Source organism: Dermochelys coriacea, chromosome 5 (genome assembly GCF_009764565.3).
Source record: "Dermochelys coriacea isolate rDerCor1 chromosome 5, rDerCor1.pri.v4, whole genome shotgun sequence".
Lineage (NCBI taxonomy): Eukaryota > Metazoa > Chordata > Testudines > Dermochelyidae > Dermochelys > Dermochelys coriacea.
Window position 1 is genome coordinate 134942291 of NC_050072.1, and position 12443 is coordinate 134954733.

Here is a 12443-nt window from a genome sequence, read left to right on the forward strand (position 1 = left end):
TGTCATGTAGATTAGTAACAGTCTGTGGTTATCTACAGAGGTTAAAAACATTCAACCAAGTTAAGTTACCTTTGAAAAGCCATCATTGTGAATTGTGAAGGATTTAGGCATTAGAAAAGTTTCACCAGTTTAACAGAATCAATATAGTTAAACCTTTGTACCCTCCCCCAGGCCCCAAATGTAGACAAATTTAAACCACTTTAAGACTTGTTTAATTTGTCTTTGCTTGTTTCAGTAAATTATTAAATTAAGCTAAATCTATTTAAGCAAGGGTTGAACCGGTTTAAGTGCATCTATATTAGGGGTTTGTACTGTATCAATTTTAAATCATTTTAGTTAAATTGTTACAATTTTCATAATACAGACAAGTCCTTGAGGCCCAATCCTGAACTCCTTGAAGATTCAGAACTTCCACTGATGTCAACAGGATTTTTGAATTGCCAAGGAATATGGGCCTCGACCTTATTTGGCAAGGATGAGTTTTAGTTTTACAGGTGGCCCAGTTTAATGTGAATTTCTCCTCTCTTCTGCTCTCTGAAGCTCAGGGTTGATCTAGGACAACCATGGATAAGCTGATTGCAGTGGAGGCTCTAATGAACCCCTAACACTGCTTCCTAATGTACAGCACCCTGGATCTCCCACCAACTATTGAGCAGACCAGCTCCCCCCATCTTATGAACTTGGACAATTTCACAGTGCCATCACATCATGGCTGCATTTTTGTAGTTTAGCATCAATTTAGTCCAAAGGATTTTGAAAATCAGAGTGAAGACATGTTATTTGCCACAGCTCAGATGCTTACATGTTGTATCATGCTGGCCTGCAATAAATTGAAGTCCTTATTAATTTCCCTAGACAAGAAGTGAAAACCAGAACTGACATCTTCGTTACTTTTGTTATTAGGGACAAGATGATACATTTCACCAGGCAATGTGCATTAGAGGATAATGCCAAGCTATGCACAGCCATAAACCCCATACGTCACAGTGATCTGGTACATTTAAAATCCAGATATGCTGGCAGATCCATTTAGTGAGGTACTTAGAAGGCTCTTGCCAAGAGCTGTTAAACTTTGTCCTCTTCTCAACAGCAGTGGCATCAGCTAGTCCATACTGGACTAATTGCTTCTGGTTGCAATAAACAGTTATGAGCAGCTAAAATTAGACAAAGCAGGCTGGATTCTCCCCTACCTTCCACTTCATTTACATCAGGACAAAGCAAAGGCAAACTGGGTGTAAAACACTATCATCTTGATCCGCTAGTGCTTTACACCCTTTCTGCACTGGTATAAACAACACCTCAAGGTGAAAGATAATAGAGAAACAGACCCCGTATCTGTAAGTAATTTTACAACTAGCACACAACTCCCTGGAAATGAGATATGGATCAGTTCCCACCCCAGTAAATGTGTATGGATTAATTCCATTCCTAGCTTCCCCTTCACCCTGTCTTACTCTGTTGACTTTTTAGTTCTCATCACTGGACCCATAACACAATCCTCTCTTCAGAGAAAATTTGGTTTAACAGCTCCAACTTTACAAGAGTTCATCCTGCTTATTATCTGTCATACAGCAGTACCTGATGGCCCCAATTTGGGATCAGGACCCCATCCGTTAGGGGCTGTCCATACCGCTAAATAAAAAAAGATGGTCCCTGCCCCCAAAGAGTTTATAATCCAACTACTAAATGGGAAACAGCGGGTGGACATGAGAAACAGATGGGGGAGGCACCAGGTAACAGCACAACAGTGATGACTGATGTAATCTGTCCAGCTAAATTTACTTGTATGATCCATTGTCACGGTACATCAGCTTTTCCTTAAATATAAATACTGACATTAAATATACTAGAAGATATTGGGTCAAATCCAGCTCACCTTACACACGAGTCAGCCCGCTGGTGTCAATCGGATTACACAGGGTGGGTGAAAACACAGAATTTGGCCCTAACTAAGATTGTTTCTTATCGCAGTCTAAGGGCTGGATTCTGGCAGATTGTTTTGTGAGTGTACAGGAAGTGAGATTCATAGATTCATAGATACTAAGGTCAGAAGGGACCATTCTGATCATCTAGTCCGACCTCCTGCACAGCGCAGGCCACAGAATCTTACCCACCCACTCCTACGAAAAACCTCTCACCTATGTCTGAGTTATTGAAGTCCTCAAATCGTGGTTTAAAGACTTCAAGGAGCAGAGAAGCCTCCCTCAAGTGACCCGTGCCCCATGCTACAGAGGAAGGCAAAAAACCTCCAGGGCCTCTCCAATCTGCCCTGGAGGAAAATTCCTTCCCGACCCCAAATATGGCAATCAGCTAAACCCTGAGCATATGGGCAAGATTCACCAGCCAGATACTACAGAAAATTCTTTCCTGGGTAACTCAGATCCCATCCATCTAATATCCCATCTCAGGGGATTAGGCCTATTTACCCTGAATATTTAAAGATCAATTATTTACCAAAATCCCATTATCCCATCATCCCATCTCCTCCATAAACTTATCGAGTAGAATCTTAAAACCAGATAGATCTTTTGCCCCCACTGCTTCCCTTGGAAGGCTATTCCAAAACTTCACTCCTCTGATGGTAAGAAACCTTCATCTAATTTCAAGTCTAAACTTCCTGGTGGCCAGTTTATACCCATTTGTTCTTGTGTCCACATTGGTGCTGAGCTGAAATAATTCCTCTCCCTCTCCTGTATTTATCCCTCTGATATATTTATAGAGAACAATCATATCTCCCCTCAACCTTCTTTTAGTTAGGCTAAACAAGCCAAGCTCCTTAAGTCTCCTTTCATAAGACAAGTTTTCCATTCCTCGGATCATCCTAGTAGCCCTTCTCTGTACCTGCTCCAGTTTGAATTCATCCTTTTTAAACATGGGAGACCAGAACTGCAGATCTGTTGCAACAAGTAGTTTTTGAAAAGAAATACAAATAATAATGACAGGCAAGATTATAATTTTTTAAATATCTTTGAATTAAAACTATAGTTAATTGAATGTAGTTATTCATTTTTTAAACTATCGAATGACCCAAGGAAAGAGGTGCCTTTTTCCCCTCATAACAAAGTTAGTGATTGGAATTAGTGATTTAAAAGCCTGTTCTGAATTCCTTTTTTACACTTCATTTCATTTATTTCAGTTCATTACAAGTATTTTCCCTTCTGGGTAATGCTCAAGCAGATTTTTTAGCAGCACTTCCCATCACTGTTTGACCAATCTGCAATTTTACAGTAGGTTACACCATCATATCAGACATGAATAAGTGAGTCTAAAAACTTTAATTAAAATGTTTGATCAAAAGCAGACCTGAGAAAATTTGTGTTGTGTGAGTGACCTCACTTACCTTTTTTATAATACGCTTTCCAAATTTATCCTGCTCATGAGCCTAAAAAGAACTCAAGTTACAGTGAATCTAAAACAAAAGCTCTTAAGAGGGTTGTTAGATTTACTTTACATTTTAAAAAGTTATTCACTTTGCTTTATCTGACTGAAGTACAAGGAACAGAACTTATAAACCAAATGCAATGCGAAGAGATGATTCAGTCAGTCTGACTAGGTAATGTAATGTAATTCTCTAGAAATATCTGCACATACTAAACTGCCACTGCAACACCGATTAAAAAATCCATACACCTATATTATTTTTCCATTTTTAAAATAGCACTAGTCTCCTTCGGTGTGGGGCATTTATTGGGACAGTAGTGACCAGCTGGGTTTAATGGCTCTAAACCATGCTTTAGGCTATCAGTAATTAATCACCCCTGCTGAGGACATAGTGGCTCTCCCATCCCCTTGAAGGCACTTGTCACACCCCTAATCCTTCTGCTTCCATTGCAACACAAGGGGTTGTTGAAGCCCTGAGTGACTACCATGCAGCTACTATGGGCAAAAGAGATCTGAAATAACAAGACCCCACCCACACAATAGAACCATGTGGAGGCTGCTGGGTACTTTTTTTCTTCCTACCACCCTGGTAGCTCAGTTTAGGGACCAGGACATGAGCAGTCTCAGCTAGTGGTCAGAGGAAGAGCAAGGGCTAATGGTTGGAGAAAGAGCCAGGAGTCATGAAACAGACCTGAGGGTCAGAACCAGAGTCAGAGGTTGGATGCCAGGTGAAGCCAGAGTCAGAGCCAGAAATCAGAACCAAAGGTCAGAACTGGAGTGAGTGGCCAAATACCACAGCCAATATCAGAGCTGGAATCAGAGTCAGAGAGACAAGCTGCAGGTTGTTGGTGAAGTCTGAAGCTGAGAACAGGGACAGGAACCAGGAGTCAGAAACGAAGTCAGCGTCCAACATAGCAGCCATGAACTCACCCACACAAATAACTTCTTGTGCCTCTTTCTGGTTTAAATAGCACAGCCCGACCAATCAGTGGGGCTGGGCCCTTCTCCAATCAATACAACCATGTGCTATGCCTCTGGTGAGGCCAGGGTTCCATTGGCCATTCAACCCATGAGCTACTAGCCAACTTCCAGATGGCATCGGACCTGGGTTCAAGAGCTGTGGATCCTCACACAGTGCTGGTGGTAGGTCCTGGCACTGCCATCTCTCCCAAAGGACAGCTGTTTCAGAGACCTCAGAGAAAAACTCTATGCCTAGGTTATGTGATCCTTTGAAATCCTGTGCAGGTGCCGGTCAGACAGACAATGCACATGCAGAATACGTGGGCTACCATCCCCCAAAGGTGGGCAGGAGAAAAGGTTCAGTGGCCACATAAAGCCAGATTTCCAGAAGAGCTCAGCTCCCATTTAGGCACCACAGATGAATAGCCTGATTTTGAAACAGTGGTCTGCACCCAATACGCTGAGCTCTTGACAAACCAGTGAGACCGCTGAGCACTTTAGGGGCCTAAATGGTAGCTGAGTTCTTTTGGAAATCTGGCCTTAGTGGTAGGTGCTGAGCACTTGGAATTCTGGCCCAGAGCTCTCTTGAACATCTGACCTATAGTGGTCAAGCAGCACAATTAAATAGCAGAGTGCAAGAAGTGATCTGAGCCAAAGTGGCTTCTTCAGCTACCATCCTAAAAAGAAGAGAATTGCAGCATAGAATCATAGACTCATAGAATATCAGGGTTTGAAGGGACCTCAGGAGGTGATCTAGTCCAACCCCCTGCTCAAAGCAGGACCAACATCAACTAAATCATCCCAGCCAGGGCTTTGTCAAGTCTGATCTTAAAAATCTCTAAGGAAGGAGATTCCACCACCTCCCTAGGTAACTCCTTCAACTGCTTCACCACCCTCCTAGTGAAATAGTGCTTCCTAATATCCAACCTAAATCTCCCCCACCGTAACTTGAGACCATTACTCCTTGTTCTGGCATCTGGTACCACTGAGAACAGTCTAGATCCATCCTCTTTGGAACCCCCTTTCAGGTAGTTGAAAACAGCCATCAAATCCCCCCTCATTCTTCTCTTCTGCAGACTAAACAATCCCAGTTCCCTCAGCCTCTCCTCATAAGTCATGTGCTCCAGCCCCCTAATCATTTTTGTTGCCCTCCGGTGGACTCTTTCCAATTTTTCCACATCCTTCTTGTAGTGTGGGGCCCAAACCTGGACACAGTACTTCAGATGAGGCCTCACCAATGCCGAATAGAGGGGAATAGATCACATCCCTCAATCTGCTGGCAATGCTCCTACTTATACAGTCCTATATGCTGTTAGCCTTCTTGGCAACAAGGGCACACTGCTGACTCATATCCAGCTTCTTGTCCACTGTAACCCCTAAGTCCTTTTCTGCAGAACTGCTGCCTAGTCATTCGGTCCCTAGTCTATAGTGGTGCATGGGATTCTTCTGTCTTAAGTGCAGGACTCTGCACTTGTCCTTGTTGAACCTCATCCAATTTCTTTTGACCCAATCCTCTAATTTGTCTAGGTCCCTCTGGATCCTATCCCTATGCTCCAGCATATCTTCCTCTCCTCCAGTTTAGTGTCATCTGCAAACTTGCTGAGGGTGCAATCCACCCCATCCTCCAGATTATTAATGAAGATATTGAACAAAACTGGCCCTTGGTCTGACCCTTGGGGCACTCCACTTGATACCGGCTGCCAACTAGACATGGAGCTGTTGATCACTACCCGTTGAGCCTGACGATCTAGCCAGCTTTCTATCCACCTTATAGTCCATTCATCCAGCCCATACTTCTTTAACTTGCTGGCAAAAACACTGTGGGAGACCATGTCAAAAGCTTTGCTAAAGTCAAGGAATGACATGTCCACTGCTTTCCCCTCATTCACAGAGCCGGTTATCTCGTCAGAAGGCAATCAGGTTAGTCAGGCATATCCCAAATGTCAGATGATTCAGGCCTTATCTTTACTGGGAATTTGCCAGAGTTCTATCCAGCTGTTGGCCAGCCAGCAGTCTGTCTGCACCAGTGCAAACCCACTTGTGCAGAGAGGAAAAGCTCCTATTTGCACTGGTGGAGCTAACCCCTGCTGAAAAGTGAGGTAATTTGTACTTATCCTGTCACCACTAAGGTTTTGCATTGGAGTGGCTACATTGCTCTTAGACTGTTCAAGGCACTCTACATTCAGAATGAGAGGCTTATAATTGTTTGATCAGTCAAGCAAACAGCTCTAAGTGCCCTATTAATTTTGATGAGAATCCACTACACATTTGTATAGCCGCAAAACATCCCGTTGTTTTATGAAACAGAACACTACAGACTGTCACAGCAAAGACACAGCGTTGCTCCACTGGAGAGGAAAACAAACAATTGGCTTCATACAGGAGGGTGAATTTTCTGTTTTAACACAAATGAACAGGATGTCGATCGTTACAAGGTAGCTGAAATCTTTTCAATCATCTCTCCTGCCAGTCAAACAGTTGAGCTCCATTAGATGAGCCTTGGCAGAACACCTGACTTTAGACAACCACATAACCTAAGCCTTGACTTTCCCAATGGAAATCCATGAATCAGATTCTGAGAGACACAAAGAAGTAAAACGACACAGAAAAGCTTGTAACTTCTCCTTCCTTGTCACATATTTTGTTGTCCCCTTGGAGATGCCATGTGGGACAGAGTAAGTGAAGGAATAACTGTGCTGACACATCACAGCTTCACAGGCACTGGGATGACTGTGCTTTAGAGAGCTGGGAAGTTGCTATCCGCCTCCCTTACTCCTGCTGAGGAGGTACCCTCCTCTCCAGGTGGCAGAGCAGGAAGACAATATAGGAACAGGGCTGTGACCAGGGGCCCCAGGTAGGGATAAATTGCTCAGTGTGGTCCATGATGCACAAAGAGAAGATGTATGGTACAGGGTTAGTGCACTAGCCTAATGGTTCAATTCCCTGCTCTGCCACAGCTTTTCTGTATGAGCTTGGGCAAGTTATTTAGCCTCTCTGTGCCTTACTTCCCATCTGTACGCTGGGAGTAACAGCACCGCCCTACCTCGTCGGGGTGCAAGGATGATGAATACACAGATGGTGATGGGGGCCATATACAATAGGTAGAACACAACCTAGCGTGGGGATCACCTGATGCAGCTTGGAATCAGCACCTGTTCCACAGCCTTCCAACACGCTGGAGGGAGCCCCAGAGCTCCGCGGCAGTCTGGCAGCCCGTGGGAGGCATAAGAAAGCGATGATTCCATGGAAGCCAATGGAATTACACTGAGGAGGACTGATCTGGTGTAAAATCAGGACACTACAGCAGATCTGCAGCCATGTTGGTGAAATCAAGAGAGAGAGACTAGAGGCCATATACGCAGCTGGGGTCAACCAGCATGATTCCACTGAAGCCAAAGGAGCTCCATTGATTTACACCAGCTGAGAATCTGGCCTCCTGCTTTGGTGCCATGAATTACTGATGAATTCATGAATTACATGAATCAGTGAATTACTGATAATTACCAATACAGCCCTGAGAGTGAAAGGAGGGTTGTACGATTGGCAAACAGCCTCTTGGGGCTCGAGGCCAAGAACAGTACTTGTCCTTTAATCCTATTCTAACTGCTGCTGGATGAATGACAGGAGTATACAGGCACAGCCATCACTGTGGAGCTTCTAGAGAGCTATATCAGCGGCTTTACAAGGAGCGGGAATGGATAATCTAGAGCAATGGCTTGTAGACTCGGTGTCATTGTTCGTGTTTGCAGTCCTGAGGCTTTCCAGTGCTCTCCCAGGCTGCCTTGCCAGGTTGGGAGGCTTCCCAGTTGGCTTGTGGGATAGTGTATGTTTTGGCATTAGCTGTTTCTTTAATTAGCATTAGAGGATATTACTGCAAATAGTATTAATGGTACTGAGTTAACTTTTTCCTCTCTTGCCATCGCCTTTATATGGCATCTGGGTTCAGCAAGCAAATAAAGGAAGCAAGGCAGTTTACCAAGCACGGCAGTTGGGCAAGTAAATAAACTTACCCTCAGCAACTCAGCTAACAACAGCATTGATGTAATAGCAGCAATAGAATTACCTGGTGATCCCTGTGTTTAGAGGCAATTACAGGCCCTGATCCTGCAAGGAGCTCTGAGTAGACAGTCTTATGTACCTGCACACAGCCCCATTAAAACCAATGGCCCAGATCCTCCCTCAGCTGGTGTAAATGTGCATCTCCAACTTCAGTAGAGCTATGCTAATTTACACCAGCTGAGGATCTGTCCCACATTCTGGGTCCACCAAGATGGAATGCATTACAGGATGGGGGCCCACTGGGGGTTCAGCTCATCTCCCTGTTTTTCCTTCCTCTTGATCTGTTTGAAATGCACCTTCATTGTGTTTATTTTTTTTTCCTCTTGCATGTCAAATTTCTGTTCAGAGTCAGCCCGTGAACAGAGGAATGAAAAAATAAGAGCAAGAGAGGGGAAAAAAAGAGTTTTCCCTGCTGCTTGCAAAACCTTCTCTGCTGACTGCAAAACCTAGAAAAAATATTAATATTCCTGACCCAAAATGGAAAAAAATTCTATATTGGGCCTTGATTTTTTTCAAGCTGAATTTTATTTTCTTAACAACCTGTTGTTTCCTATCCCTATGTACATTCTTACATTTCAAGTGAGCCTCACCCCTTCCTTTATGCTGCATATTTTCCATTTTAAGATTTCCTGTTTGAGCTAAAGGGCAAAGATCTTTTAAATATCAGCACGAAACTGGGATTACTCTGTGTGTGTAAAAGGTAGATTCCAGCTCTTGCTCTGCCTGGTGCACCTCCCTTTATCGGGAGAACCTGAGTCCCAAGTTCAGTGTCTTCACCCTCTGACTGAGTTGTTAGGCTAAAGTCCTGATATTTCATGCAGTCAGGTAGGAGACAGCAAAATCTCCACTCTATGGCCTTTACATTATAATAGCTGGCAGCAAACGCACAGACTTCTGTCTTTTGCTATCTTCCAGGTTTTTTTTTCTCTCCTTGCCTTATTTTCTACCTGATATGTACAAATGCCGGTGTCGGAGTACCAGCAATGGGAGGGAATGGAGCTGACGAGGTAGAGCTGATTTCATTTGTGTGTGTGTGCAGACCAGCTGCAACAATAAAACCTTAATTCATGCCTTGGTTCTGCTTACACAGCCAACATTTTTGGGAACTGCAAAGTGAACTGGTAAACCTTATTACTGGATGCAAACAAACAAGAGGCCCTTAGTTTATGCCCAGGCTCCCAGTAGACGGAGAATTCTATATTACCTTAATTTCACACTTGTTAGTTTCAGAGTAGCAGCCGTGTTAGTCTGTATTCACAAAAAGAAAAGGAGGACTTGTGGCACCTTAGAGACTAAGAAATTTATTTGAGCATAAGCTTTCGTGAGCTACAGCTCACTTCATCGGATGCATTCAGTGGAAAATACTGTGGGGAGATTTATATACACAGAGAACATGAAACAATGAGTGTTACCATACACACTGTAACGAGAATGATCACTTAAGGTGAGCTATTACCAGCAGGAGAGCGGGGTGGGGGGGGGACATTTTGTAGTGATTATCAAGGTGGGCCATTTCCAGCAGTTGACAAGAACGTCTGAGGAATGGGGGGGGGGTAAACAAGGGGAAATAGCTCACCTTAAGTGATAACTCTCATTATAGTGTGTATGGTAACACCCATTGTTTCATGTTCTCTATGTATGTAAATCTCCTCACTGTATTTTCCACTGAATGCATCCAATGAAGTAAGCTGTAGCTCACGAAAGCTTATGCTCAAATAAATTTGTTAGTCTCTAAGGTGCCACAAGTACTCCTTGTCTTTTTACACTTGTTAGTGGCATGCAGGTGCCTAATGGCAAGACAAAAAAGAAAGAACCCGATAGCATGACCTCCTAATACAATGACACATAAGGGGGTGGGGGTGTGGGCCTAATTCTTATTTGCTCTAAGGCCCCTTTATGCCATTCTGGCAATGGAAAGGGATTTCAGTGTGAATGAGAATCAGGCCGAGTGTCTACTGAAAAAATAATATATCAAATACAAACCCACTACACGTGTCATGGCTCTCCCTGAACCTACATGCTTATTGCAGCAAACTTTGGGTATTTCCCTTCCACTAAGTACTTAGCTCAATCTTCCCTAGTTACTCCTACCTTGAGTTCAGACATTAGTGTTATTCTGACTAGGTTCTGGCCATGCTTAACATCACAGTAAACCATAATCTAATGAAGACCATGTTAGATTAAACCAAATTCATTAGGAAAAACGAATCCCCAGGGAACTAATCATAAAAAAATGATAGTTCAAAGCAAATATGTCTCAGGTTAAGACAGCTAAAAATATCACTAGATGTAGAGAAAAATAGAGTTAACTAGGGGCTAGATCTGGTCCAAAATGTTTTTTGACAAAAAGTGGGATTTTTTTTCTAACTAAATTTTTTTGGTTGAAAATTTTAGTTTCATTCCATTTTTTTTTAAATTAAAAACACCAAACAAAATACATTTAAGTTTTTGATTTTTCCCCAGGAAAAGGCAAGGAAAAGGAGGAGCAACACAGAAAAGAACAGGGGGGTGGGGAGCTGTGAGAAATGTATTTGAAAAGATTTTTTTTTTAATTTTTCACAATATACAATGAAGATTTTGAGAACCAGCTCTACTAGGACCACCTTTTTGTGATGTGTTTCTACAGCACCTAACACAACAAGATCAGAGCCCACAGGCAAATAAATATATATATACTAATAATAGGGATGCAACATGGGCTGAAGCATTAGGACCCACAGCTCAACACCCCCATCCCATCTCCATTCCATTTTCTAGGTTCATTTTCACACTTTCTCTGAGTTCAGCCCAAAGTAAGCTGTGCAGCTGTCTTGCCCCAGAAGCAGCCCAAGGAAGAAACTGAGATCTTAAAGGTATGTCTGCATTGCAATGATGGAGCATGATTGCAGCTCGTGTAGATGGACCCAAACTAATTTTAATCTAGCTAGCTTGGTATTGGAGAGGCACACTTCAGCGTGGGCTAGTTACATGAGTAATTACACAGAATTCTGGATGGGCTTGTACAGTCCACACTAAATCATGTGCTGCTGTGGTTTCACTGCTCCAGTACCAGAGCTTGCTAGATGAAAGCTAGTGTAGGAATTTCTATTCGAGCTGCAATCACACTCCATGATTGCAGTGTAGACACACTCTAACTCAGTGACTCTTCCATTGTCTGCAATTCATCTTCCCCTCTGCGTTCCACAGGAGTCAGAGAAATATATTGCAAGCACCAAAAGAAACTGGAGAAAAAGTAATACATCCTACATTTTCATTTTCCAAGAAGTTGGGAAGTGAGGAGGACAGTAATATGTATTTCTAAAGGATATACTCTAGCTCAACCAAAATATATGAGCTTGATGCAGGAATTATCAGTCGAAATTCTCTGACGTGTGATATGCAGGAAGTTCATGATGGTCCCTTCTACCCTTGCCATCCATAGGAGAGATCCTGTTATTGATGTCAATGACAAAACTCCCATTCGCTGGAGCCAGGACTTCACCCTGTGAATCTATAGCCGTACAGCACATTCCAAGCTACGCACAGATGTGCTGTGGCACAAGAGCTATTGGATCAGTAACCACAGCACAGGCATGGAATCCTACTCATGTGAGCAAGTCCATTGAAAGCAATGGGACTAGCTGTGGGCTGGTTTTACTCATAGTAAGTAGGCCTTTATTCCACAAACAGTCCCACTGAAATCAGGGGGGCTACTTGTGCGGCAAGGTGGTAGTCAGCATGGAGAAACATGGCACAGTCGGGTGCTGAGTAAGCACTCACTGATGGGATGACAGACTCCGTCATCTGGCTTTAAGAATTCTAGTTCTCCTGGGCGTTCCTACAGATGAGCAAACACAGGCTTGGGCAACATTTAAAGGACCCTGTCAACTTAAAGTGATTTGATATTAACTAATTCCTCAAGTGACCATTTTCTGACAAAGCCCTCATTAAAGAGCATGTCCTTATTTGTTCTCTTCTTTTTACAAAAAGGTCCTATATGCTTTTTTAGTAAAGGGTTTTCCTGCTCCTCTACTGAAGATTTATAGGTCCTTTTCAATTAGTAT